Source organism: Desmodus rotundus, chromosome 6, assembly GCF_022682495.2.
Source record: "Desmodus rotundus isolate HL8 chromosome 6, HLdesRot8A.1, whole genome shotgun sequence".
Classification (NCBI taxonomy): domain Eukaryota; kingdom Metazoa; phylum Chordata; class Mammalia; order Chiroptera; family Phyllostomidae; genus Desmodus; species Desmodus rotundus.
In genome coordinates this window covers 105,726,952-105,753,453 of record NC_071392.1, presented here as the reverse complement: position 1 = coordinate 105,753,453, position 26,502 = coordinate 105,726,952, and the positions used below count along the sequence as shown (strand labels likewise).

General features: G+C 52.1%; 1 protein-coding gene across 4 annotated transcripts in view; it reads left to right on the top strand.

Annotated features, from left to right (window-relative positions):
• The window catches only part of TOX2 (TOX high mobility group box family member 2), a 107,041-nt gene that overhangs the window by 12,994 nt on the left and 67,545 nt on the right, over positions 1–26,502 (top strand). Inside the window, exon 1 of one of the 4 annotated variants that reach the window (XM_024559585.4) lies at positions 10,149–10,233. The exons of the other annotated variants lie outside the window; for them this stretch is intronic. The gene's annotated coding sequence lies outside the window, so the exon portion shown is untranslated. Of the gene's footprint in view, positions 1–10,148; positions 10,234–26,502 lie in introns of those variants that run through there. 4 annotated transcript variants of the gene reach the window in all.

The following is a 26,502-nucleotide window of genomic DNA, read 5'->3' as shown; positions in this document are numbered from 1 at the left end:
GCCGTGATTGAAATCCTTCTGATGTGTGCATTGGATCCCGTCATTTCTCTGGGCAAAACCGCTCAGTGGCTCTCCCTTGTAGCTCGGCGAACTCTTACCAACCTATCAGACTTCTGCTTAAAAGCTTCAGTGGCTTTCCCTAGTGTGTAGATAACATCAGATGCCTTTTCTGGCTTCTGGGTTCTTGTGTGGTCTAGCCCCTGCCTGCTTTTCCTGCCTGTCAGGCTTTGTGCTGGGGACATGGTGCTAAGCAAAGCCAGCCCACCCCCCTGCCTGCCCCTTATTGATTCCAATCTAGCCCCTCCCCACTGCCACCCCCCACCTTGGTCATTTCCTATATCCTCTCCCTAGCCCCCACCCCTGCTCTTTTTTGCCTGAGGGCTTTGCACCTGTTCTTCCCGTTGCCTGGAATGTTCTTGCCATCATTCTTCACTTGGCTGGCTCCGGCTCATCCTTCTGGTCTCAGCTTTATCCTCACTTTCTTAAAGACTCTAGCCCCTAATCTGTGCAGTTACCCTGTTATTCTCTATTATTATAGCCTCTGGTGTATTTTTTTCCCATTGCATGATACATCTCTGAGATTCCTGGAGTGTCTGTTCCACCTGGAGGACAGTAAGCTCCCAAACCAGTGGAGCTGTGTTTGTGTTCTTCACGCGGGTCCCAGCACCTTAGCACGGTGGCTGCCAAGCCGAGCATGTTCAATAAAAAGTCGTTGACAGGGTGAATAAATCACTGCGGTGGTGATATTTTCCAGAGATGGCCACTACACCATATCCCGGGCTGTGTTTCCAGGAGTCATTCACTCCCCCTCTCTGTGTCTCACTTATTTGGACATTGTTGCCAGAGGCTTCAACACGCGTGTGTGACAGATACAGTGCCTGGGGGCTGCAAGTGCTAATCAGCGCGAATTTCCGCTGGAACAACATGCCACCCTCCCCTCCAGCCGGGTCCCAGGAGGAAAGTTGAAATGGCAGTGGGGGGTTGATGTTCGAAATCCTCATCGTTATGCTTCCGGGGTGACCAGCGAGGGCTGGCAGACCCCAGCACAGCCACCCTGTTTTGTCCTCTGCCCGTCCCCCTGCGGTGGCGACCTTGCCATTGCAGAAGGAAGGCGGCACTCCCCCTTGCCTGGGTTGGGGCATCAGGCACAGCCAGCGTGGCCTTCAGAGATAACAAATCTCTCTCTAGTCTGTGGGAATGTCTCTACTGAGCAAGCAGGACTTTTGGGTGACTTCTCTCCTGAAGTTATCACCCCTTCCTTTTTATTAAACTGTAAATTATGAAGACTATGTTTAGGAAATGGGGAGAAATCACCCACTACTCTCCCCCCAGGCAGCCTCAAGAACAGTGTTTATTTGGGTACTTTCCTTCCTTAATATTTACTGCTGCTGACAGCTCCACTCCAGCCTGGGTCCCCTGAAGCCTCTTACCTGTTTTTTCTCTTTTCCCTTCTAGCATGTATAACTTACCTGTTCATCACGTTCAGGGTTTTTCTCCTACCTCTTCCTGTAAGAAATCTGCATCGTGAGGGCAGGGGCTCTGTGGCTTGCTCATGGATATGTTTATCGGAGCGACTCCCACCGCCATGCCTCTGGTTTTGGCATTTCCCACCTACCTGGAAAACTCCTACATATGTGTCTTCTAAATTTCTGCTCAAGGGCTGCCCCCTCCAGGAGGCCTTCATTGCTCTCTCCTGTGCCCTCTCCTCACCCCCCGCCCCAGCACCTGGGGCATCATAGGCTCCCTGAGAGCTGCGGTTCCCCCTGTCCCCAGGAGAGGGGGCCTTGAAGGCCGTGTCTGGGAGTTGAGATGAATCTCTGTGGCTGTCTTATGGGGAAAACACTGGGTGGGGGCAAGAGCGGGTGCGGGAAGACAGTTGGATGGTTCAGGAGTGGCTTGAGGCTGCCCTATCCAATATGGAAGCCACTAGCCACATGCGGTGATTTAAGTTGAAAACCGAATCAAATCAAATGGTATTTCTCAGTCGCACAAGCTGTATTTCCAGTGTTCTGTAGCCTCTAGGGTAGCCACTATTGGGCAGTGGAACAGTAGAACTTTCCCACCGTTACAGAAAGCTCCGTTGGCCCATTCCAGCTTGGAATGTGGTGGTGGGGTGGGAATGGGGAGACATGGAGGGGCTTGGGAAGTAGAAGGTGTGAGATTTGGGGATGGGCTGGCTGTGGGGTGTTATAGAGAAGGGGTGTCAAAGGTATGACCCAGGCTGTTGTCTGTGGCCAAAGTAGAACTCCTTTGTCAAAAGAGTAAGCGTTTTTATGACTCTTACTAAGGCTGTCATGCCATTTTCTGAAAGGGTCACACATGGTCACCAACAGCACAAGAAAACGCCCGATTTATTGCACGCTCCTGGCACAGGCTTACCATCTTTCGAAAAACCTTCACTTGTGTATATACTTCTTGCCAAATCTGCCTTCACCTAGAGTCTAACATGTGGACCGTGAGGTCTTTGTGATCAGGGAATTATATGTATATTAATGCAGATTTCAATAAAAAGAGTTATGTTTGCCATTGTGGAATCGTCTGATGCTGTTTAAATGCCTTTGGTAATATCTTCAATCAAAGGGCAAATAGAAAACAGGAAAGTTCATAATAAAAAATGAATTAGGGCGATTAGCAAAAGGTGAATCATTTCCCTCCTCAGGCGACAGGCAGAGTTGACCGAGCTTTGCAGGTTGCCCCTTGTCCAAACACACGTCTGGATTATTGCAGACTCTGAGGCTGGCCCTGGGGCCTGCTCGGCACATAGGACTTGGTTATTACATTTAGATTTGGAAAGGTCATGAACATCCCTTTGGAGGGGGCTCTAAGGGGCTCCCACCCTGGGGTAAGCTGGAGTAGGGCCTCTTAAAGAGGAGTTTTGACTCAGGGCAGGCCAGGGGCTGCTTCTTCTAAGGTAGAGACATCAGTGACCTTGCTCTCCCTCCCTACATCTTCCGGGGCTCTGGAGAATCCTGTCTGCCCCTCTTCCCAGCATCTTCCCCTGGGGTGCCCTTGGGAAGCCTTTCCCAGCTGTTCGGTGTTGGAGGTGGGGTCCTGTAAGAAGGAGGTAGAGGCAAAGGCTTTAACTGATGAATGCAAACATGAGGACTGTTTCTGTGACATCAAAGAGAAACAGAATTCTGTTGACTGAGTAAGGTGTGCAGGGTTGGGGCTCAGACCAGAAGGACGCAGAGCTACCATCTCAGTAATGTTGGAACTGGCGCTCACCCGGAGCTGGACTGTGGAGACCCTGCCACTGGTGGTTTTATGTCCGTGCTGGCTGGCTCACCTCCACAGTCCGTGGTTGGGATGGATTGACAGCCACATTAGCTACTGTATTTTGCCATGTATAATGCACACTTTTTTGCCAACAGTTTTGAGGGGAAAATAAGGATGCACATTATACATGGGTATACATGGGTATAACATACCACGGGTATAATAATCCCGTGTATAATGCTCACAAAAATGTGAGGCGCATTATACATGGCAAAATTTGGTATCCGATGGATGGGTTAATACCATCCTGGTGAATAAGCTCCACAGTGGGCTGGTAAGCACCTGCTTTATGTCAGCGCTTCTCAGGCTTTGATGTGCATGTGGATCACATGAGGTCTTGTTAAAATGTGGATTCTGATGCAGTAGGTCTGGGGTGGGGCCAGGGCTCTTGCATTTCTAACAAGGTCCAGGTGATGCTGAGTCACCCGTCAGTGGGGCGCAACTTGGGAACCAAGGCCTTTGTGTCCTGTCTGTGTGCAGTCGAGGACAGTGTGGGGACCTCGGTGACTGCACAGTCAGAGTGCAGCGAACACTCCTCTCTACCCCGAATGTCCAGGAAGCTGTCTTCCCCAGAATAAACAGAAACCATGGCAACCGGGATGTATCACGTGGGGCCAGCAGCCCATCGCGCTGGCCAGGAAAAGGGCCTGTTACAGATGCCTACCAGTGGTAGGACCACCCACGGGGACAACCTTAGCCCTCCCACCCTGCCTGAGGTAGAACTGAGAAATTCTAGAAAAGTGACTTTGGCTTTCTATTTAACCTCAAATTTTATTAGTTAGTTTTATTTTTCAGTCCTGTCCCAGAAAGCCTGTCTTGAAAGAGATAAGTTGGAGCAACCCTCCCTGTCCTCCCCGGCCCTCTGCCATCTGCTGATTGACACCTGGAGGGAGTTTCCAGGACACTGCTGAAGGTCGGCCGTGAAAGGTGGGGAACCTGTAGAAGGGAGGTCACCAGGCCAGGGGGCTCTGCATTTGCCACAGACGTGCAGACAGGTGGTGGCATTAATATCCCACTTTTCAGAGACACTCACCCTTACCCAAGGGTCACAGTTAGTAAGTGGCAGAGCTGGGATTTGAACTAGGGTCTTCATGCTTCAGAACACCTTCCCACACTGCCTTTGGCTGAATTGAGGGCTCAGCTCCACGGTGGCAGGGAAGAGTGCATTTCTGGTTGAGGAGGGGAGCAAGGAAATTGTGCCAGTGGGGAAAGCACCAAATAGACCACTGGGCTGGCTATGGGACCTTGGGACACCCACCGAACTTCTTGCTTTTGGCAGTTGCTTGTTTATTTTTGGTCACCCATTCACAAGAACACATATGAAGACATAAAAGTATATATAATACATTACAAAATTAGAGCCAGTTGAGGACAGTTGAGGGAAGAAAATATAAAATTGAACAAATTCTAGGTGGGAAATGAAAACAGATAGGTTGGCTCTGGGATCTACAGATTGAAACAGGCCTGCAGATCTCTCTGAGCTTCCTGGCAGCTAAGAGAAAAGGGAAATAGGTTTACCCCATGGTTTCTTCATTTGGGAGAAGAGGCTTGGCAGCTTCTCATAGGAAGCACAGCCTTAACTGGCATTTGGAACCAAAAGAAATTTCTCTCACCAACCTCAAAGAAGTTCTCAGACTTCAGTTTCCCCAAATGTAAAAGGGGGGATGAGACCCCATCCCCTTGCCTCTCTGGCTAATCCCGGGGATTGTGTGGGTATGAAGTACCTGGTGCATGCCTGCTGTGTAGTGGGCGCCGAGGGCACAGCTCGCATCCTTATGCCCCACCATAGCTCGTTTCTGTCAGTTTCTGGGTAAAAGCTGGAGTCAGCACAAAGTCAGCCCAAACATACCCGGCCATGCCCAGGGCACAGTTCTGCTGTCAGAACCCAGGCAGGGGGAGGGTTATGTGTGTGTTGGCAGTGGGGGGTGGGGGTAGGGCGGAAGCTGCTCAGTAATAGGACAGAGGCCAAGGCCAGTGGGCACTTTGACAAAATGAAGCTGGCACATGGCATGGGGCAATGCCCCACAGAGTAGTGGGGTGCGAGGTTGAGTGGGGCCCCTTTGGTGTGGCCACCTATACAGTCGCATGTGAGTTCAGATTCTGGGAGGGCTGTGGGGACAGCGCGGGGGTGGGGAGGCGCGGAGGTTTGATTACGGAGGGAGAAGGGAGGCGAGGCTCCGCGCATCCTCCTGTGTGCGGTGTGGCCCTGTGGTGCTCAGCATTTTCAGCGAGGGGGCGCATGGGATCAAGCTACCACCAAGTCCCAGTGGGCACGAGGATCGCGGCGGGGCACCTCAGTGGCGCAAAGTGGCTTCCTTCGCTTTCGCTTCCCTCGGGTGAGAGTTGTTTAATAGACGCTCGTAGCTTCTCAGCACTTACAGGTGCTGACGGGGGCATCACAATATTGTGAAATTAAGCAGCAACGCCGACTTCATTACCAGCTTCCTTGGCAAGGAAGCAGCCACCTTAGTTAGCACCGATGGTTGGGTATGACAGAGCTAAAATTGAACTTGGCAATTACCGCCCGAGAGCAGTTCTCGGTGCTGTGAAAGGAAGGTTCCATGGAAATCAACCCTGGTAATCACAGGGTTTAAAATTAGTCAGTTACTATTAAGGTTGCTCTGTCAGCATATGCTTCGGGGTGTGCAGGGGAGGGGCAGGGAAACTTGGGTTTTGACACTCTTGGGTTCCCTTGTGTTCATCTGCACACGCCTCTTTAAAAAAAAAATGCATTCGTTGCAGGACAAAGGTGTGAGAGACCCCGTGTTACTGTCATGGCGTGGGGTGGCCTTTCAATGATGGCTCATTATAAAGTCCTTTTCTTTTTATTTGCGGGAGCTTGCGCCTCTGCCCCAGCTTTCCGGTTTTCTCTAGGCTTGTGAGGGGTTTTCCACACAGCCTCATGCCGCCCCTTACGTTGTTGCAGGTGGAGAACTCAGCTTTTGGTTGACTCTTCCTTGTCCCAGAGGAAAGGATGGTGTGGTGTTATTGAAGGTTTCTGAGCCTGTCATGGGATTATTTTCATTGAGCCTAGACTAGAACTTTTTTAAAGGTTTTATTTATTTATTTTTAGAGAGGGGGAAGGGAAGGAGAGAGGGAGAGAAACATCAATGTGTGGTTGCCTCTCGGGTGCCCCCTACTGGGGACCTGGCCTGAAACCCAGGCATGTGCCCTGATTGGGAATCCAATCGGGGACCCTTTGGATTGCAGGCCGGCGTTCAATCCACTGAGCCACACCATCAAGCACTGACTAGAATAGTTCAACAACCACAGAATATTGTCCCTATTTTGCAGAAAGGCAGTGAGAGGCTGGCGTGTACTTGGCTGCTGGTGCAGAGAGAGTCAGCCCCCAAAGCACAGCTTGCACAGATTGAATTCTAAGTTGGCCTGGGGTGTGCGCTTGGACCTTGTGAATGGGAAGATGGAAACGCAAGTCAACTCATTGCTTTGAGCCTCTGTTTCCTCATCTGTAAAATGGGAACCCGTGCTGGGCAGAGGGAGGATTGAATGAGATGGTCCAGGCACAGAAGGACCTTAGCACAAATGGATGTTGTTTACTAAGAGTGATATGTATCGTCCGCCGACTTTGGGCCTGGCACCCGACCAGACCCTTTGCAAAGGCAATGGCTGCTTCACACAGAGACCCCGAAAGGAAGTCTTGAGATAAGTCAACGCAGGCTCAGAGAGGGCATACCTCTGTCCAGGACCTCAGTGAGTAAGGGATAGGGCCAGGATTCCAGCTCAGGCAGGCTGCCACCCCGAGCCCTGCTGCCGTCCTTGCCCCTCCCTCTGGGAACAGTCGAATATCCAGAAAACAGCTAGCCTGGATGAGCTGTCTCTATGGCGGAGAAGAGAGAAGCATTAAAACAGAAATATCTTTTCCAAATGGCTGTGGCTCCTCCACAGGAAGCTGAGTCATCTCTCTTTGTTTTGAACCATAACCAGCAAGCTGCCTCAAAGTCCAAAAAATAAAAATTAAAAAAAAAAATGCTGAGTTCCATCAGGGTGCTGTGGCCCCTCCCCGACTTATCCCCAGAAGGAGCTGAGCAGGGGGTCCATGGCACTGAGGCCCCCTCCACCTAGCACTGGGCACCTCGGCCCAAATAGTGCAAAATGAAGAAACCCACACACTGGGGCTGGCCCTGCTGCCTCAGTTACCCAGCCTGCCAAGTGGGCGCACCTGCCCCGCCTGCCCCATGAGGCTGGCACTCTCCGAGCGAGTGGCTTGTGGTCGGGAGACGCTGCTCTGTCACCACACACCTTTGACAGCATGGTCACAACCCCAGGATGCCTCCTTCCAGCCCATGTGGCAGAATCGCGTCCAGAATCCTCTGTCACCAGGCTCAGCTCCCATGAACTCCCTTTCCTGTACATGGTAGCATTTAGTGAGTGATGAAGAATGCAGGGACTTCCTGCATTTGTCCCATATTGTCCCACCTCTGCCTCTGAACTTGCTTCCTCCCTGCTCTATATCCTCAAACTCTGCCCCTCCTTCGAATCCCGGCTTCAGTGACACTGGGGCCCACAGCTGGGAGCACTTCTCCCTTCCATCACAATTCCTCACCTGTATACATGAGTGGGGATGTCCCTGGGGGCAAGGACTGTTCACGTGTTGCCCCGGCTTATAGGAACCATGCCGTATGGAGTAGGGAGTAGGCAGAGGGAAGAGAAAATGCTTGTTGAGTGAATGAATAAATGGTAATTGAAGGAATTTTACCTTCACACTTTCTCTGTGACAATCAGTTATATCTTTTAGTTGCCAGAGTTTGTCATTCCCAATAAGCACATTTAGCATCGAGCAATATGGGCTTCCTTCTATATCAGCAAAGGCTGATCATTTTTCGTGGCTGCATAGTATTCCACTGTACAGAGAGCTGGGATTTGTTTAGCCAGTCCCCATCAATAAGTCTTAATTTTCATTTCCAGTTTCTTATAAGTAATGTCGCAATGAAGAAATAAATGTTCTTGTCCTTACAAATTATGCCTAGAGTGTCTTTTCCCGTCGTAAGCTGATGTAAGTATTCATGGATGGTTTCTTCCAGCAGCCTTCCAGCTGTGTGTGTGTGTATGTCTGAAATGTCCATCCATCTTCTTATCTATCTCAGTGCGAAATCCGCATCTCCCTCTCCTTCAGACAGGCTCCACGTGCCTGAATCTTGGCCTTGGATTTATGGATTATGTGCCCTTCCTATCCGTTGAGCACCTACTATGTATCGGGCTCTGTGCTAGGAGCTGGGACCTGCAGGTGAACAAGACAGGTCATCTGGGCCATCAAGGAGCTCACCGCCTCGTGAGGAAGATGAGCAATAGACAGAACTACAAACCATCAAAACAACCCACCAGAAACCATCTGCCGGAAGCGTGTGCCACGGAGAAAATAACTCAGGTGTGGGTGAAACCAGAGAGCCCTCTCTGGGGAGGGCGGAGATCTTTGAGCAGAAAGTAAGGCTGAACAGTGTTGGTGGAGTGAAGGTCAAGGCAAGTACGTTCCAGGCAGAGGGAACAGCATGAGAAAAGAACAGAGGCACTGAAGCAACACTTCTTCCTTTCTGGAGCCTTTTCTAATCCCCCCATGGTCCTCTCACACAGACACGCTGGGGATCAGCTTTTTCTCACTTGGTATTTGCTGTTTGCCAGGCCCTTCTCTGTCACTTCATTTATTATTGTTACGAGTGCTCAGTAAGGAGATGATTCCCCAGAACTCTCACCCAGGCCTGAATGCTGTCAGATCTGTGATGCTTCCTCAAGCAGTGGCTGGTATTTCTGAAATACCCAGAAGATGAAAACTGGCTCAGTGGTGCCCAGCACAGTGCCTGGCACTTCATAGGTACTATCATCCACATTTCACAGGTGAAGAAACTGAGGTGCAGGGAAATGAACCTGGCAGGATTAAACCCAGTTCTGTCTTATTCCAAAATCTGCCTTCTTCACGAAGCTAAGGACAGTGTAGGGGGACCATAGTGCTGGCACTGTCCCAAGACCAATCCAGCCTTGGGTAGGTGACCTTGGCCCTTGGCCGACCGACTTCAGAGGAGTGGGAATGAACCAGGGGAGGCTTTTATGTTTTTATTTTAAATTACAAATGTAATACATGCTTCTGGAAATTTTTTTTTAAATGAAACAAGAGAGAAAGAAACAGCCTCTGAAGATACCGCCTTCTCCTACTCCCAAGGGGAGCTGCTATTAAGAGTTTGGAATCTTTTATGGTGCATATCCAAACACACACAGTTACTGTTTTTATACCAATGGGATCATGCCCTTGACTTTCTCCCAGGTGGCTCTAAGTAAGCAGCTATAGACCTTCCTCATTCTATCATATTCCATAGAATGGATGTATTTCAGTCCATCCCACCTGACCCGGTTTTAGACGCGCAGCTTGCCTTTATTTCTTCTCTATAAATGTCTGTGGGCACGCACTGTGCACACGAGCGCAGGTATTTCTGCAGGAAGGATGCTCAGAAGCCTAATTGCTAAATGAAAAGGCACACAAGTTTCACACATTGACAGGTGGTACCACACTGCCTTCTGGAAGCTTTTCCAGTTCAACACCCACTCGCAAGACAGTGGGTAGGTGGGGCAGGCTCGGAGCCACCAGCGAGGATGCCAGGCTGGGCTGTATGTATGGGCTGCCTCCCCTTCCGCCGCCAGGGGCTCTGAACACACGGGCCCAAACTGGGATAGAAGATGGATTTTATAAGAGAGGTTAAATAACAGGTTTTTCCATTTCACCTTACAGGAATGGAATGGAGGGTGGGGGTGCTGGGCCTTCAGCCAATAGAGGACCAAGAGTTGTCAGGAGGCTTATAAAGCTTGCTATTTCTGGCATTTTTTCTCTTTCTCTGCTGATTATGCAGCAGAATCGCACAGAGGCTGTCGTGGGCGCGTTCTCTCGCTGCCTGGGCTTCTGTGGAATGAGACTTGGGCTCCTTCCGTTTGCAAGACGCTGGTGCATTGCAGGTGTGTTTCAGCAGAAGGTAATCAGGGGATGCCTACCACCTCCGGGGGTGGAGGTGGCCAGGCCGTCGCTGTGGGGTGGGACCTGGACTGGGCACATTGTAGAATGAAGATGCTTTGGAAGGTCTGGGAGGCCTGTACTTGGCAGATCCTTCCTGAAGGTCCAGGAGGACTTCAGTTGCCCCTGGACAGCAGTGTGTTGATGGTAAGAGCATCCTAGGTGCCCAGGATGCTCAGAAAGCATTGGATTGTTCATTCATTCGTTTATTCATTCATTCACTCACCCATTCAGCATACCCTGCAGTGGGCCTGGCCAAGTGTGGGTGGGGACTCTGGCCCACGCAGAAGCAATGATGGGGATAGCCCATGACATGGTAGGAGCCCAGAAAATACCTGGGCTGAGGACCAGGAAGAGCACTTCAAGAAAGGAGGGACGAGGAGTAGCTGGGGACGTCGCCAGGAATAAAGTTCGAGCTGCCTCTCCCATTGGATTTTAGAGTTTGTGGAATCAATAAAAATTCTCCCCAAGGTTTGGTGAGTGCCACTTTTTCCTTTTGTCCACTAAGGATATTGAAAAATAACCAGGTGAGATTGCCAGTCACCATTTTTGCGGAAGAAAGGACAGCATAAAATGAGGAAGGACATTGACACTTATTTGAGGAACAAACACATCCACCCATCACAGGTGACAGATTTTGAATGCAGGGACCTAACATGAATGGCATTTTCCAGCTGTCCCCTGCTGGAGATTGTCTTTGTGACGGGAGTGGTCTGCATTGGGGGCGGGGCTTCTCGCAGCGGCCAGGGCTGCCCCCAGCCCAGCAGGAGGCCCGACCTCTTCTGGCGCTCTGCTGCATCACAGGCCTTGTTGGAAATCGGCTTTGTGCCCGTGTGTCCCAGAAATGGAAACTGCCCGCTTGGGTCTGCTTTTCCTCGCTCGGAATCTCCCAGGTGAACCGAGAGACACCGAGAACAGGAGCTTCTTGCCCCTGTGTGTTCTCCACTTTCTCCACCCTGGGTCTCAGAGCAAGAGGCCACAGGTCCCCAGGTCTGCTGGGGAGGGCTTTGGAGCCAGCCAGCCACCGAGGAAACAGTGACTGAGTGTCCACTGTGGACCAAGGTCTGGGTTAGGTTTCAAACCTCAGCCATGTCCCACGTACCCGCAGTGACATAGGGCAAGCTTCCGGAGCCTTGCAAGTCTCACCCTCTTCATCCATGAAGGGGGACATGAATACCCACTTCCCTCTGTTGTGCTGACTGTATGTGTGAGTGTGCATGCATGCACACACATGCACACACAACCTAATGCTTCGTCTGATAAGTGGTAGGACCTCCGTAAATGTTGAGGGAATGAATGAATGAACGAATGACCCAGAACGTCCAGCTCTTCTCGGGAGGAGGATTCCAGGGCTCACATTGTGTGTGCGTGTGTGTTCTGGGGGGGCCTTCCTCTTGTGCTTGTAGCCAGAGACCCCATGTTCGGGTTCTTGCCTTAGGGAGCTCGACTCTAAAGCCACAGTCTGCTTCCCAGCCCTGGCTGATGTGACTTTCCCTGCTCACTTTCATGGGCACTTGACCGGGACAGGGATCATTAACGGGGACTTACTGGCTGTCTTGAAACAGAACTAACTTTAGCTTGCTGGTCACCTGCATTGTCTTGATGGGGTCTTGGGAGAACAGCCAGCCAGTAAACCTGTGTTTGCTGAGAGCCCTGGGCTGGCCAGGGTGGAAGGCCTTGCAAGGGGAGTGGCCTTGGAAGGGAGGATGTGGCTGGAGTCTTACCACCCCTTCACACCCCCCTGCACATGGTGATCAGAAGCCGGACCCAGGCTTTACACTTGGCTTTGAGCCCTGGCTCTGTGCCTTGAGTGCTGTGTGACCTTGGCAGGTCACCTTACTTCTCTGAGCCACGGTTTCCTTGCCTACAAAATGGCAGATTGTTGGGCAGATCAAGTGGGACAAGATATAGAAAGCACATTGTTGGTGCTCACTCAATAAAGATACCCCCACTTTTTGTGAGGGAGCCCTGGGGAGCCTTTGATAAGGCCCAGGGTGTCTGCTAGCCCACAGGGTCTGGCACTCAGCAGGCACTCTTGAATATGGAAAGAATGAAGGTGCCCAGGGAGTGGGAAGCCGGAGTGACGTGAGTGTCCTGCTATGTAACTGCTTTGTGATCTCGGGCAAGTTCCTCACCTTCCTTTGGTCCCTGATTCTCTCAGAAAAGTAATTCAGGCTGTTCCCACCAGCCCCAACTATTCTACTCCATGTTGGAAGTCAGGGCTGTGGGCGGCACCTCCAGAGGATGGGGAGCGTCATGTTTGAAAGGAACTTCCTATCTCGGTTAGTGGTATCTGCGAATACTTTCTTCTCCCCGCTGCCTCTTGGGTTCACAAACCAGTAGTTAATGCAATTGGAAGCAGAGGCAGGGAGGCCGGTTTCCCCGGGGAGCAGCTCTGGCACAGCTCCAATGGCCTCAGCAGGACCTGAGGGCTGCCCAGAGCCCCCATCTCTGTCCAGCCTGGCACCTATTCCCACATGTGGACAAGCGCAAACGAAGCCCTGGCATATCATAGATGGGGGGTGGGTTCCAGCTTCTCCCAGACCCTGGAGGCCAGTTCCCAGGGATGGCTTGGGGTCCCCTGCTACTGTGTGTGTTGCGATGGGCCCTGGAGTGGGAATCGGGGGGGGGTGGACTTGGCAGACTTCACTCACTTGATTTCTGGCTGTGAGACTTTCGGTAATGCACCCACCTCTCCAGGTCTTACTCGCTGTGCAGAACGGTACAACCACAGGAGCAGCAGCCCCTTAAGAATGGGGGAGTCATGTAGAAAGACAGATTTGATTGGCACGTCCCCACCCCAGAGGGTTCAGTTGGAGGAGACAGTGGCTTTAAATGGTCCTTGTCTTCATTCACACCCCCTCCCCCAGACACGACCTCCACCACCATGCCCCGTCTCAGTAAACACCACGACAGTCCCTCCTTGGCTTAAGTCATCCTTGACCCCCCTCTCTGCCTCCCTCCCTGCAGGTTGGCTCACTCCCCGCTGGCTCCACCTTCAGGACACTACCATTATCTCTCTAATTCACCTGGGTGACTAAGAGGTGGGTGGGGCGGGGGGGGGGGCTCTCCCAGGCCTCCCCGACCCCACCTTCCCCCTTAGGACCTGCTCTCCTCACAGTGGCCAGTGGAGTCTCTGTGAACCACGGCCTTCCTCAAAGCCTTTCATTGGCTGTCCCAGGTGGATCAGTAAATGTCTCCAAAGACACTTGGGACACTTAAATGGCCCCTCCCCTTTGCTCCAAGAAGAGCAAACCCAAAGAGGGGCCAAGCTCAGTGGCCGCCCCCCAGTACTGTCCACAGTGGAGCCCTGCATAGAACCCCAAATAGGAGCAAAAATAGCAGCCTCAGGGCAACCAGAGGTGCAGAAGCCACAGGAAGAAGCCGCAGGCCGAGCGGATGTCAGCTGCTCCCAGGCCCCTCTGAGGTTCCTCTGGTGTGCAGAGCTACGCGGCCCTCGCCCGTGCCCTCGCTGGCTCCTCTTGCCACAGCATCAGATAAGCCCTCGGAAAAAGTGCTAGCTTCCTCTCTGGAGGGTGGGGGGGTGGCGGTAATCGCAGTGCCATCTGTGGGGCATGCTCCATCCCCGCTGCCCCTCTGGCTTCTCCCCAGCCTCCCCTCCCTGTGCCCCTTGCTTGTTCTGCCCACCCTACTGATCTCTACTGGCACACTCCCACCTGAGGGCCTTTGCACAGGTTGTTTCTCCCCCACGTACCTGCCTGGCCCACTCCCTCACCTCCTTCTAGCCTTGGCTCAACTGTCACTTTCTCAATGAGGCCTCCCTTGACCACCCTGTTTCAGTTGCATTCCCTCTACCCCAGCACTCCGGTTCACTTCACCTGCTTTCCATAGTTCTTAGAACCTTCTGCCCTACTATGTAAGTGACTTGTTCACCACACTTCTTGTTTGTTTTCTGTCTCCAATGCACAAGGGAAGCTCCAAGGATCTCTGGTCCCTGCTGTATCCAGGGGGCCTGGAGCAGTGTGTAGCCCCAAGCAGATGCACAATGAACCTTCCTTTATTTAGGCCACCATGCATGAGTGTGGGGAGAAGAGCGGGCCCAGCAGAAGAGGGTCAGGCTAGATTTGTTTGGTTCTTGTTTTGTGCGTCTGCACACACCTGGGCCCATGCACATGTGCACACACGTGCCGTCAGGCACTTCTTGAGCCTCTAAATGTTCGGGACAGGAATCATGTGGAATCATGTGGCCGGGGGTGCTATCAGTCCTTTCTACAAGCTACTAGATGACCAGCATGGGGCCGATGGTCATCTAGTAGCTTGTAGAAAGGACTGATAGCAATGCCAGGTTACAGGAGACCTGTGCCCTTGGCCAAGGGCCTTGGTACATCCAAGAGTGTTCAGCTGATGGGTGAGGAGTGGTCTGATGGGAGGGGTAGGGCTGGAGACATCAGCAGGACCTGGAGACCAGGGGGGAAATGTGGGCCTTCACCCTGAGGACAGCAGGACCTTTGAAGGGGTTTTGAGCAGCGGAGTGATTTATAGATGGCTTAGGACGGGCTTCTCTGGCTTTGTGATTAGGTGCCAAAACCCAGTCTTTGTGCTCCTACTTTCTACGAGTCAACTCCATGGCAGGAACCCCTTGGCAATGCTTTTTATAAATTTTTTTATGAGCCCGTTACATAAATGAGAAAACTGAGACTCACAGGATGGAGTCTCACAGAATCCATCCTTCATAGGACAGCCTGAGTCATTTTTTAAATGAAAAATCAGAGCGTGTTTCTCCTCTGCAAAAACTCTTGAAGAGCTTCCTGTTTGGGATAAAATCCAAGTCCCTATGGTGGCCCTCGGACCCCACATGCTTTGGCCCCTGGTGGCCATGCTGATTTCCTCCTTGTCCTGCCCCTCTGCTTTCTATGCTCCAGCCACATGATTCCAGATGGGACCTACTTGCTCACTGGCCCCAAGGTCATGGCACTTGTTGATCCTTCTGCCCACGGTGCTCTGCCCCTAGTTAGCTCGCGGCAGCTTCCTTCTCCTCCTTCACAGCACCCCCAGTTTAACGGCCATCTCTAAAGACAGACCTTGTCAAGCATGTTTCTCTCCGTCTTCTATCTCTGCAGTCTCTTGGTTTGCTTCGTGGCATTGATCAGAATTGCAGCTGCTTTTGTGTTCTTGCTTGTCTGCCACCTGCCTCCCCCCAGGGATTCTGCGGCCTGTGGGGGCTGGGGCCGTGCCTGTGCAGGCTAGGGGGAGCTCTGGGCCTGCCGGCGCTCCTGGACCTGTCTAAGGAGACAAGCATCTGAGGAGGAGCAGCCCGATTCCCATCACACAGGGTCTTGGTCCAGTTCCAGTGCGGCCCATGTCCCCCATAACGTGCGGTGCTCTGCCTGCGTGTCAGTAGGCTGGAGGACCCACACGTGCTTGTGGAAAGGCGTCAGATCTGGGCTCGATCCCAGGTCAGCCACCTAATAGCTGTGAGACCTTGGGCAGTTCACCTTTCTTAGCCCCAGTCTCCTCATCTGTAAAATGGCCATATAGAAGGATGGTCTCTCAAGGGCCTAGCCCAGGTGCGCCCAGCTCTTGATTTAGCTCTGAATTCCCTTATCTGAAATCCAAAAAAAGCCAGAGTTCTGGAACTCCGTGCGCTCTGGCCAGTGGGCTGTGGACCGTGGGTGCTGCCACTGAAGACACTCGCCAGACACGGGAGCAGAGCCAGAAACCTCGTTTCCTCTCGGTTTCTCGGCAGCCAGCATCCTCTAAGTCACCTGGGGTTACGTTGGGTTTGCTGGCTGAGGGGCAGAGGTTAAAGCTTGGGCAGAATGAGCCCAGGTGCATAAGCATTTTTGGTTTGATTTAAAAGGCAAAAAAACTTTTTTATGAATCATCAGAAAAAGAAATCAGAAGGAAGTGTGTGACCAAGGAGAGGAAATTAGGGTTTACGAGCGACGTGAGTCACCCCTTTTCTGCCTCCCAGGGGATCCCTTGCTCTTGGCAGCTTTCATTCACCTCCGAGACTCTCGGTTCTGCATTTTGGAAAACATCCTGGGGACTGTCGTGGTTTTGTTCTGGCTCCAGCCCTGCTTCCCTTTCTAGCACCGATGTAAAGTTCTCCTTTTGAATCACTGCCACACTGCTTTAGTTCTTATTGCTCTATCGAATGCTTTCCCCCTGCCCAGGCTCTGCTCACAGTCCTGCTCCCTGGTCCCACCCTGGATCATCGCGGTGGTTTCTGCCTGGCCTCCCAGATAGGCTCCAGCTTTACCTTCCCCAACCCATTCTTTTATTTTTTAAGATTTTATTTATTTTTAGAGAAAAGGGAAGGGAGGAAGAAAGAAAGGGAGAGAAACACTGATATGAGAGAGAAATATCAGTCAGTTGCCTCTCAAACACACCCCATTTGGGGACCGAACCCGCAACCCAGCATGTGCCCTGACCGGGATTCGAACCGCTGACCTTTCTGTTTGCAGGACAATGCCCAACCAACTGAGCCACACTGGTCAGGGTCTCAACCCATTCTTCATTTTGAAGCCAGAGGCCAGGTTCTAAAATGCAGCTCACATTCCGGGGTTCAGTCTCAACTCCCCAGTGTAGCCCTGAGCTCCATCAGGATATGGTCCTGCTTGCCTTTGTGTCTCAGCTCTCGCTGCCTTCCTCTCCAGTGAATGAGCCCTCCTCTCCAGCTCTCCGCCTTGGCAAATGCTCTTCCCACTGCCCTCTCCCTTCCATTCAGGGCCTTCTCCCCTTCCCCGGCTGATTGTGTTCAGCCAGCAGGTAGATCTGCTTGGAAGCCACCCACCCCCGCTCTGAGCAGTCTATAGGCTCCCATGTACACTGGTCCCCAGTGTACTTATCACCCACATTCTAATCCTGTTCCCCTCACTATACCACAGCCTCGGGAGGACAAAGACTGTGTCCCTTCCATCACTGGTATCCCCACCCCCCCCAGCACTCAGAACAGGAGGCTGTTTTAAGCAAGACTGAGTGAACAGCCTTACTTAATGGCCACTGTGGTGAGGGGGTGACTCCTGAGGCAGTAGGCAGGGGTCTTGGGTCCTCATCTACCCTCCTGCTTCTGTCTAGCTCTCTGCCCCGGGGTGGGGATGGGGTGGGTAGGATGGGAGGGGTGGCCACCATATTGCTTTTCAGTAGACTGGAAACTGTTTTCATTGACAGCGGTGGTGGGAAATATCCCACTTGCATTATACTATGTGTATTTTATGTACATTTCTCCCTTTGTCATCAAATCAAGTGCATATTTTTTTTCCTATGTGTTTCTAGGTAGATCGCCTCCCGTGTGACTTTCCTGCTTGTGTGCCGTGTCTTTTTTTCTTTCAACATCTTGCTGTCTCTTTAATTTGACTGAGCCATTTCTACACTGTATACATTAACTGTCTCATAGTTGGTGCTATTTTCTTAGGCTGATGTCCTTTTCATTTTGGTTTTATTATGCTTCCTTCTGCAGAAGATATTAATGCATATATATTTGAATCTGTCAATCTCCCTTCCTCCGTGATTGCTTCGAGGGCTGAGGAAGTTATCCCGCCGCCGCACATCTGATAAACATTCTGTTCTGTTTTCTGATATTTCCCTAAAACATGACTTTTTAATCTTAACTCTTTAATCTGTTTTGAGTGGGTGGCTTGCAGTGGGTATCTAGCTCAGTGTTCCTAAGTAGGAACAGGCTAACCCTGCTACTCCCGTTCTGTTTATTGAATCGTTGGTGTGTGTCTCTTTGTTTCCAAAAGGAGAGACCAAACAGGGTCGGTGTGTGAGTGTGAGCCAGCACGGCTGAGATTGTGGCATTGCCGCTGCCTAGCTGTGTGGCCCTGGAGCACGTTGCTCGAACTGAACTTTTCATCCCTCTTGAATGGTGTCATCGTACCTCCCTCATAGGCTCGTGGGGAAGACGGAGTGAAACATCAGGTGTAAAGCATGTCACACGGCACTGGGCGTGTGGTAAGTGCCCCCCGTAACCATAACATGTTTCCATACACGGCGGGGTTGAATTCTGCACTTGCTCTTCAGTTTCACTGACTTCAAGTCCTTCAACGTTACAACCACACGGCTCGAATTGTTTAATTTGTTGGTTCACAGATCGCTTTGCTCTCTGGCCACACCAGGCGCCCGACCATGACTCTTCTTTTAGAAATGTCGCTTCAAACTCTGACCCTTTCTTTTTCCACTGAATGTTGATTCCCACCCCAACCCCCATCCACTCTGTACTGGAGCCCCACTCCTCCCCCAAACTCGCACCCCAGTTTTTTCACCCCCCCCCCGGCGGCCCAGCCTGTGCTCACTCTGGTCCCTCTACCCGACAGGTGAGCAACAACTGCTCTTACCTGGCCTGTCGCCACCTCCTGCCCTGTCACCCCCGTGTGTCATCAGTGCCGATGCCTATACTCCCTGTGGACCCCAAGCTTCCCTGGGGATCTGTCCTGTGTCCCTGGTCCCTTCAGAGACTGGCAAGTAGCTGTGTACATGGTGGGGGGTCAGGTCAGGGCTTAGCAAAGGCAGGGTGCTCCCCACGTCCTTGCGCTAGAAAATCTGGCTGCTTCTGGGGGCACAAGCTTGGGGGCCTGGTATCGTGGCGGCCACAACCCGCAGCTGTTGCCAGTAACTGTGGGCCGTCTACCGGCCCCGGCCCCAGTTTCCCCGATGGGATCATGAGAAGGTTTCTGAGGCCCTATCAGCCCGAGTCCCTATGACTTATCTTACACCTGGTGGCTCTGTAGCACAGGTGGCAGACACAAGGCCCGCGGGCCGAATCCGGCCCTCCACCTTGTTTTACCCACCCCGGCACGTTGTTTCTACCTGGCAGCAGCGCCAAGCTCTCGCTTCCTGTGATGGAGCAGTTACATTTATACGGTCCTAAAATTATGCTCGGCCCTTTGAAGGCAACCGCGAGGCTGATGTGGCCCCTGGTGAAAATGAGTTTGACACCCCTGCTCTATAGTAAAGATGAACTGGAAGACCTCATTGACATCTGCTGGGCCTTGGAGCGTGGTTTGCACTCTGTTTCCTGGGGAGAAAAGTCTGTTAGAACAGAGCCCTCCACCCTACCCCACTGCCCTCCTGGCTGCTGAACTGCAGGCCGCCTGGGGAGAGCCCCGACCCAGGGCAGAGGGGTTTGACAGTCACGAACAGAGAGCAGCTGGCGTGAAAGGGGGCCCAGCCTTTCCAGGGCGCCTCAGTGCACCCACACACCGCCAGGCACTACGCATAACCCCACCCATTCCATTCCCTCCTTACAGGAGAGGGGTCAGAGCACCAGAGAGTAGGACCCCCAACCACAGCCCACAGGGGGCTGCAAGTGTGGCACCTGGGTGCAAACCCAGGTCTGCGGGTTTCCAGAACTGCCCCAGTGTCCTCTAGGCTCCCAAGTCCAAGGCTGGTTTTAATACAGCGCTGAAGAGCTTAGCTGCCGTGTTTACAAATATCATTTCCTGTGTTATCTGGTCCTGACAGAAGGAAGTGAGCGTGGTACTTTGTCTGTTAGGTTTTGGGGTTAGATGCAAAAATGCCAAGTTCAGATGACCTAGAAAACCTTTCTAGGTCAAATTACACGTTCAAAAGGATTTTTTTTTCTCTTTTCTTCTTTTTTTAACCGCCCCATGATTGAACGCTGTTGTTGACATATTTCCCTTCCAACAATACAAGCCCTTTGTGGCATGATTGAGGCTTGTTTTGTAGCACTGGGGAGAAAATATCTTCCAGATCATCTGCTGCTCATTGTCCCAGCCACACGCGCTCCCTTCCCACCCCCCATCGCCAGTCTCACCCGACATACGCTCATGTGGCTGTTAGTTAATTGTCTTTGGCAAGGGTCTGTTTTGGGACTTGTTCCCAACTGCTCGGATGGTACATAACCGTCAGGCTCGAATGCGAGCAGCGCCGGGCGACCTGAGGCTCTGGACCACTGACCACTAACCACAGCTCAGTCACTGTGTCTTTGTGAGGCAGCAGGGCAAGACCACGGGAGTGGCACGGCCTCAGCGTTAGAGCCCGGGCTCTGGAGTTCCGGTTTCGGGTTTGAATCCTGGCTCCACCACTGGTTAGTGGTGTGACCTTGGGCAAACCACTTAACCTTGCTTGTCCTCAGTTTTCTCATCGGTAAAATGGGAGAGTAGGAGTGTAACTTACCCCATAGGGTTGTGAGGGTTACGAATTAAAATTTGTAAATCAGTTAAAAGAGTGCCTGGCTTATGGTAAGCACTACGGAAGTGCTGTCCCTTTAGAATAAGTAGGGGATGCTGCCATAAGTCACCCAGATCTCTCCCCGAGTGAGACACGCACTTCACCAGCTGTGGAGAATGTTGACTGCGGCCGGCTCACAGCTGAGTCTCCCTGGGTATGGATGGGCCTTGGTGGAAGGAGGGGACCTTGCCTACGGTTATCAGTCACCCTCCCCCCAGGGCAGCCTGGATGTGACGACTGCCCACTGGCTGGACTGCCTGCCGCAATTTGGGTCATCGCTGCAGAGCCATCCCAGCTCTAGACTCGGGACCGGCTGAGGCTTCGGATGGGACCTTGTCACTGTTCACCTTGTCCATCTGCCCCATCGTGCTTCCTCGCTGTCCTACGGGGCTGCCCAGTGAACTCCCGCCTCACTCTCAGGGCCTGTTTCCCAGGATCCTGCCCTAAAACCACAGGTGACCACCAGGTGCTGAATGGGTCTTGATGTCCATTTGAAAACACACGTTCCTTTCACTTGCTTGTATTTCCAGAAGCTCTTTGAGGTGCGGCCTGAGGGGTCCGCACAGTCCCCGTGCCCCCTTCTCTGGGTGTGTGTCGTGTATGTGTGATAGACATGCCTCGGTGAGCTCCCTCCCCTGCAGGGTCCTGGCCAGATGCGTGCAGGCAGGTCGTGGCTTCAGGACCCTGTTCACATGGCAAGAGGAAGGTCCAGTTCCTGGAGAAACCACAAAACTTTAAACTGACTGAACTGCTGCGGGGCCAGGACATCCTTGCCCATTCAACCCGTCCACGCACAGATGAGGAAACTGAGTCCCAGAGACAGGTAGGCCTTGTTCAAGGCCACACAGCGAGCAAACTCCTCTCTGCAGCTTCTGGAGGGGGAAATAGTAGGACAGGCTGGTCTTAGAAGTGGACATGGGGCAGCTGGGTACAGTGTCATGGTGCAGTCAACGCTTTTGTAGATGCTCCCAAGCAGAGAGGCAGCCCCTCTGGTCTGGGAGTGGGTGTCAGTGGTGGCTCACTAGAGGGGGACGGCGTTGGAGTGAATGGGAGTCAACTGCAAGGAGAGGAAAGAGAAGGGCGGTTCAGGTGGAGGGTGCAGAGCTGCAGAGGCCTAAGTGTGTGTGTGTGGGTGGCGGGGAAGGCGGGGAAGGCGGGTGCGTGCCGGAGACATCTCAGAAAGGCAGAGCGGGGCACGGGTGTGAGAGGCATCGGAGGTCAGCCTGGGCAGCCAGGTTGGTAGGGCGCAGGTCCACGTGCACTTTGAATGCCACGGAAAAGAATTTGGACTTCTCCCCAGTGGGGAAGTTGGGGCTTGAAGGAGAGGGACCCGACAGGACAGAACCAGACAGGGGCCTTTTCTGTCGTGATCCCCACGGACCCCTCACTGTGTGATCGGCTATGCTCAGTAAATAGTTGTGGAGTGAATGAATGAGTGAATGAATGGAGAATGGAAGATCGTTCTGGAGAAAGATGGCTTCAGCTGCAGTGGGTATGGGGGCAGGTGGGAGCAGGGAAAAGCCCTAAGGCTTTGAAGAAGCCAGCTCCCAGGGGGAGTGGGTACATTCTTCAGAGCTGGGGGTGTGGGTCCCTGTGCTTTCTCCTGCCCACCCCAGAGAGGCCCACTGGTGCCAGTTAGATAAGACTCTGGGCAACTGGGGGTGCAGGTGGGACCAGCTGAGGACACACGCACTGGCATCTCCTGTAGCAGAAGCCCGGTGGTAAACGGTCAGTAGAGTCATGGGCCCAGTCTGCTGGGGTCCTGGCCCTGCCCATGGATGGCCTCCCTGACCACGCCCTGACCCACTTCCAGGCCCCCGCTCCCCCCAGCCGCAGGCAGCGTCTGCAGCCCCCTTGGAACCACTCCTCCTCCCAGCGGCCAAATGAAAATGTTTGTTGAAAACAACATGTGCATAATTAAAGCTTAATGAGCGCTTGTCTGTTTGGAATGTGCAATTAGATTTATAATCGGGAATGGGAGCGAACTCCAAATGGCTTTCAATGGAACTGAGAGAGAGGATAATTTTTGCCATAAATCTGCGGTAATGCGGACACTGCGTAAGCTACCATCAATGGCAGAGACACAGGCATGCCAGGCAGCCGTGTGATGCCCGCTGGGCCGACCTGCCCATCAGGCCCTTTTGGCAGCTGCAGCTGGATCACGCCCTGTTCTGGGACGCACCAATGGTCTTTGAGGTGTGTAGGCCCTGGGCTGCTGCCGGAGCTCCTGCCTGCAGTCTGCAGCTCTGTGATGCAGGCTGACTGTCGGGAGACAGGGTGCGGCGCCGAGTCCAGCTGCTCTGGTCCTGGGGGACGTGGCCAGGCGAGGAAGCCTGTACTGTGACCGTGTCACCCCTGGGCTGGGTTGTGGCTCCCTATTTTGTTCTCTGCTGGATCCTAGCACCCAGAGCTCAGCGAACATTGCTGGATGAGTGAGTGTCTCTGTACGAGACTCTTGCCTTGGATAAGCCACTCTCCCTCTACAGGCCTCCGTTTCCTGGTACCTCTCAGGTGAATTGCATCGAGCTATTGCTGCTGCAGACTCTTCTGTCTCCAAAGCTCTACGTCTGGAGCAGAGGGTGGCTGGGACAGCATCTCGATCAGCAGAGCCTAGCAGAAATATAATGCAAGTTACATATTTAATTTTAAATTCTCTAGGAGCCACATTTTAAAAAGTAAAAAGAAACAGGTAAAATTCATTTTAATAATATATTTTACGTAACCCCATATAACCAAAATCTTATCATTTCAGAATATAATCGACAGAAATATATGGATGAGGCATTTTACATTCTCTATGTTGCTGTTGCTGTAGTAAGTCTTTGGGACCGATGTATGTTTTACACTCACTATACAACTCAATTTGGACTAGTCCTTTTCTAAGTGCTCGCTCGAAGCCACAGTGTCAGGGGCCACCGTACTGGACGGCGCTGGTCTGGAAGGAGCACATTCTGAGGTAGGTGGGAGGGCTCTGCTTCCTCGTCTGTAATCTGGGGGTAGTGATGCCCACGTCCCGGAGGAGCCAGCTGCCTGGTGGCACTCCACCACCAGAGCTGCAGTGGCTACTGGCTTTTACACGGCCTCTTGACGGTTTTCCTTGATTAAAGCAAGCAGCACCATTCAAACCAGCTCTCCTCAGCAATGGGGAAGACGGTCCTGCAGCGGCCACACAGCACTGGGCTTGTACATGAGGCATGCTCCCAGCCCCTCTGGCAGGCTGTGCCCAAGGTGTTGTCCCCTCACTGGTACACAAGGCCCCAGGCCCAGAGTTGTGATGTCACCAGCTTACAAATGGTGGGAGTGAGAAGCCAGGGTGGGCTTTTGAAGGACAAGCAGCCTGGACTGCAGACTCTGCTTGGGCATGTTTTGGCTGTGTGGCCCTGGGCAGATCCCCTAACCTCTCTGGTCCTCAGTCATCACACTGGATTGTATTTCTCAGCAGGTAGAATAAGAATGTGTGTTATGCCTGGCAAAGCAGGATGACCAATAAAGAGAAAGCTTCTTTGGAGCGGGGGGGGGGGGAGAAATTGATATTTGATATTTCAGGAAGAAAGCATGAAAGTCATCACCCTGGGAAAAATCAGCTCTAGTTGGATTCTATTATGAAGACTTTAATTTATGAATTTTACTTTAAATTATATATGGCAGCTAGAGGCATCAGGGGTCTTTCCCACGCTTAGAACCTTAAAAGTTTGCATGGAGCCCACTCAATTTCTTTATCCACTGAAAAGAGACAATGATAGCACCCTCGTAGTGTTGTTGAGAGGATTAAATAAGGGCATAAGTAATAGCTAATGATTATTAAGTGCCTTCTCTGTGCCAGCTAATGTTTTGAGCACTTTCTGTATATTAATTTATTTAATCCATATGATAGTCATATCCATTATTCCAGATGAGAAAACTGAGGCACAGTAGCTTACCTAAAAAGTCTCACAGCTTGAAAAGAAAGCCAGGGATTTGAACTCAGGCAGCCTGACATCAGGGCCCATGTGTGTAACCACTGTGCTACCACCCTTCCCTAGGTGGCAGTGAGCCTGGGGTTCAGCAGACAGAGCCGGGTCAGACTTTGAGCCTGGGGCACCATCCTTGTCCCGTTCCATCTGTGCGGTGCCTCTCTGTCCCCCTCCCCCAGCATCTCCTGGTCCCGACTTGTATCTCTCTGAGAGATTTCCACCCAAAACCGCACTCTCGGCAGGGCCCAGGGTGCAGCTGCCGCACTCGCCGCCTCTGTCTTTTGAACCGTGTTTCATCTGTGCAGAGTGAGTGTTCTCACGGCCCGATGTGGGGGCTGGGGGGAGCAGTGTATGCGGCTTTGATTGTTTCCTCTTTAGATCTTCATGAGGCTCCTGTCTCGGTGTCTGTGACAGGATTGGCCGAGGGCTGTGCATCCTTGGTCTTTGATCTGTATCTCTGTGCAGAGGGGAGGGGCGGCAACTTCTACAGAACAACTGTTCCTTTTATGTTTGGCATCAAGTCCAGGTCTACAACGGACTGCGTGGCTTTGGGCAATCTGCCCACCCGCTCAGAGCCTTGCCTTGCCCATCTCCAAAATGGGTCTCTGGTCATGCAACCTTGGGATGTCTGGGAGGGCTCCAGTGAGACCCGAGACACAGCTCTGGGGTGAGGTCTGGTATGCAGCAGGCGCTCACAGCAGCCTTGGATGTCACGTGTCCTGCACTTCATCTGGCTAGCTCCTGGGTGCTCTCCAAGCTCCACCGTGGGGCTTCCAAGCCACCTTTCTCGGATGCCTCTCCTGAAAGACCCTCCTCCCTTCTTCCACTTTCCTGTGACAACCTTGTCCCTCCAGGGGCACGTTGGTCAAAGACGAGGCCATCACTCAAGATCTGAAACAAGTTGCTGAATTCATTCATTGCTGCGCTTTGCAAAGCGAGTGTGTCCGAATCAAAGTGGGGCTGGTCTCTGCAGGGTTTGGGGAAGCATGGAGCCCTGGGACGCGAGGGCTTTCAGATGCCTGGCTGACCCCCGGCCGTGGACCTGTAGCTATTGGAGTTAAGACTGTTACTGACCACTTGACTTTGAGAAGCTGGGTGAACACAAAGCTATCACTGACCAACTGGGGTGGGCTCCACACAAATGTTGTGGTTACTTGTTCCTATATTGGGGCTATGGGCAAAGAATGGCCGGTCTTCCTTTCTCAGACTTGGAGAACAGGAATGTTTTATCCTCCCGAGCTTCTCTGAAGAATGGGAGGCTCCTTGATGGCAGGGGCTGTGTTGTAATCGGTGCGGTGTGCCTGGTGTCAGTGCGGTGGTGGCAGAGGGTAAGCACTCACCAGACACAGCCAATGAACAATGCCTGTTGTCCCCTCTGTGACCTCATATTCCCTTTGCTTTTACCATTTTCCATTGCCTGGTGACAAGCTTTATTTATTGTAAATCCCCAGTGGTTGGGAGCATGTTACTAAGTGCATTGCAGGGGCTCAGTACCTGATACAAGAGCACCAACTGATTTCATATTGCTCCAGGTCAGACCCAGGACCGAGAATGGGAATGAGTGAGGGGAAGACTTGGGAGGGACGGGGTCAAGGTGAAAGAGCTGACTTTGAACAGGAGGGAGACACTTTACCTTTTCAGACTAAAGGAAAGAGGTCAGGGTAGGTGTGATGTAACATGGGGAAGGGCAGGGTGGGTGGGCTCAGTGACAGAGGAGACACGGTCCTCTGCTAGACTGAGAGAGAGTATGGTTGATGAGGGGATAAGAGTTTAGCATATAATAACAATAATAGATAACATTTATTAAGCACCTGTCAAAAGTTATTACTAGTATTAAGCATTATGTTCCAGATATTACTTCATATCTAATATCTGATAACAGATATAAAAAACTTTATGAGGTAGGAATTAATAACTGCCATCATTACCATTTTATAGGTGAGGAGATTAAGGCAAAGAGAAGTGAAATTCAAGGTCATACACGGCTAGTAAGTAGTGGGACCAATACTCTGATTCAGCAATCAGTGGTCCTGCCCAGGATAGCACATTACACATGGAAGTTGAATTTAGTCCAAAGCTAATTGGGATGGAGGCTTTAAGTTTGGG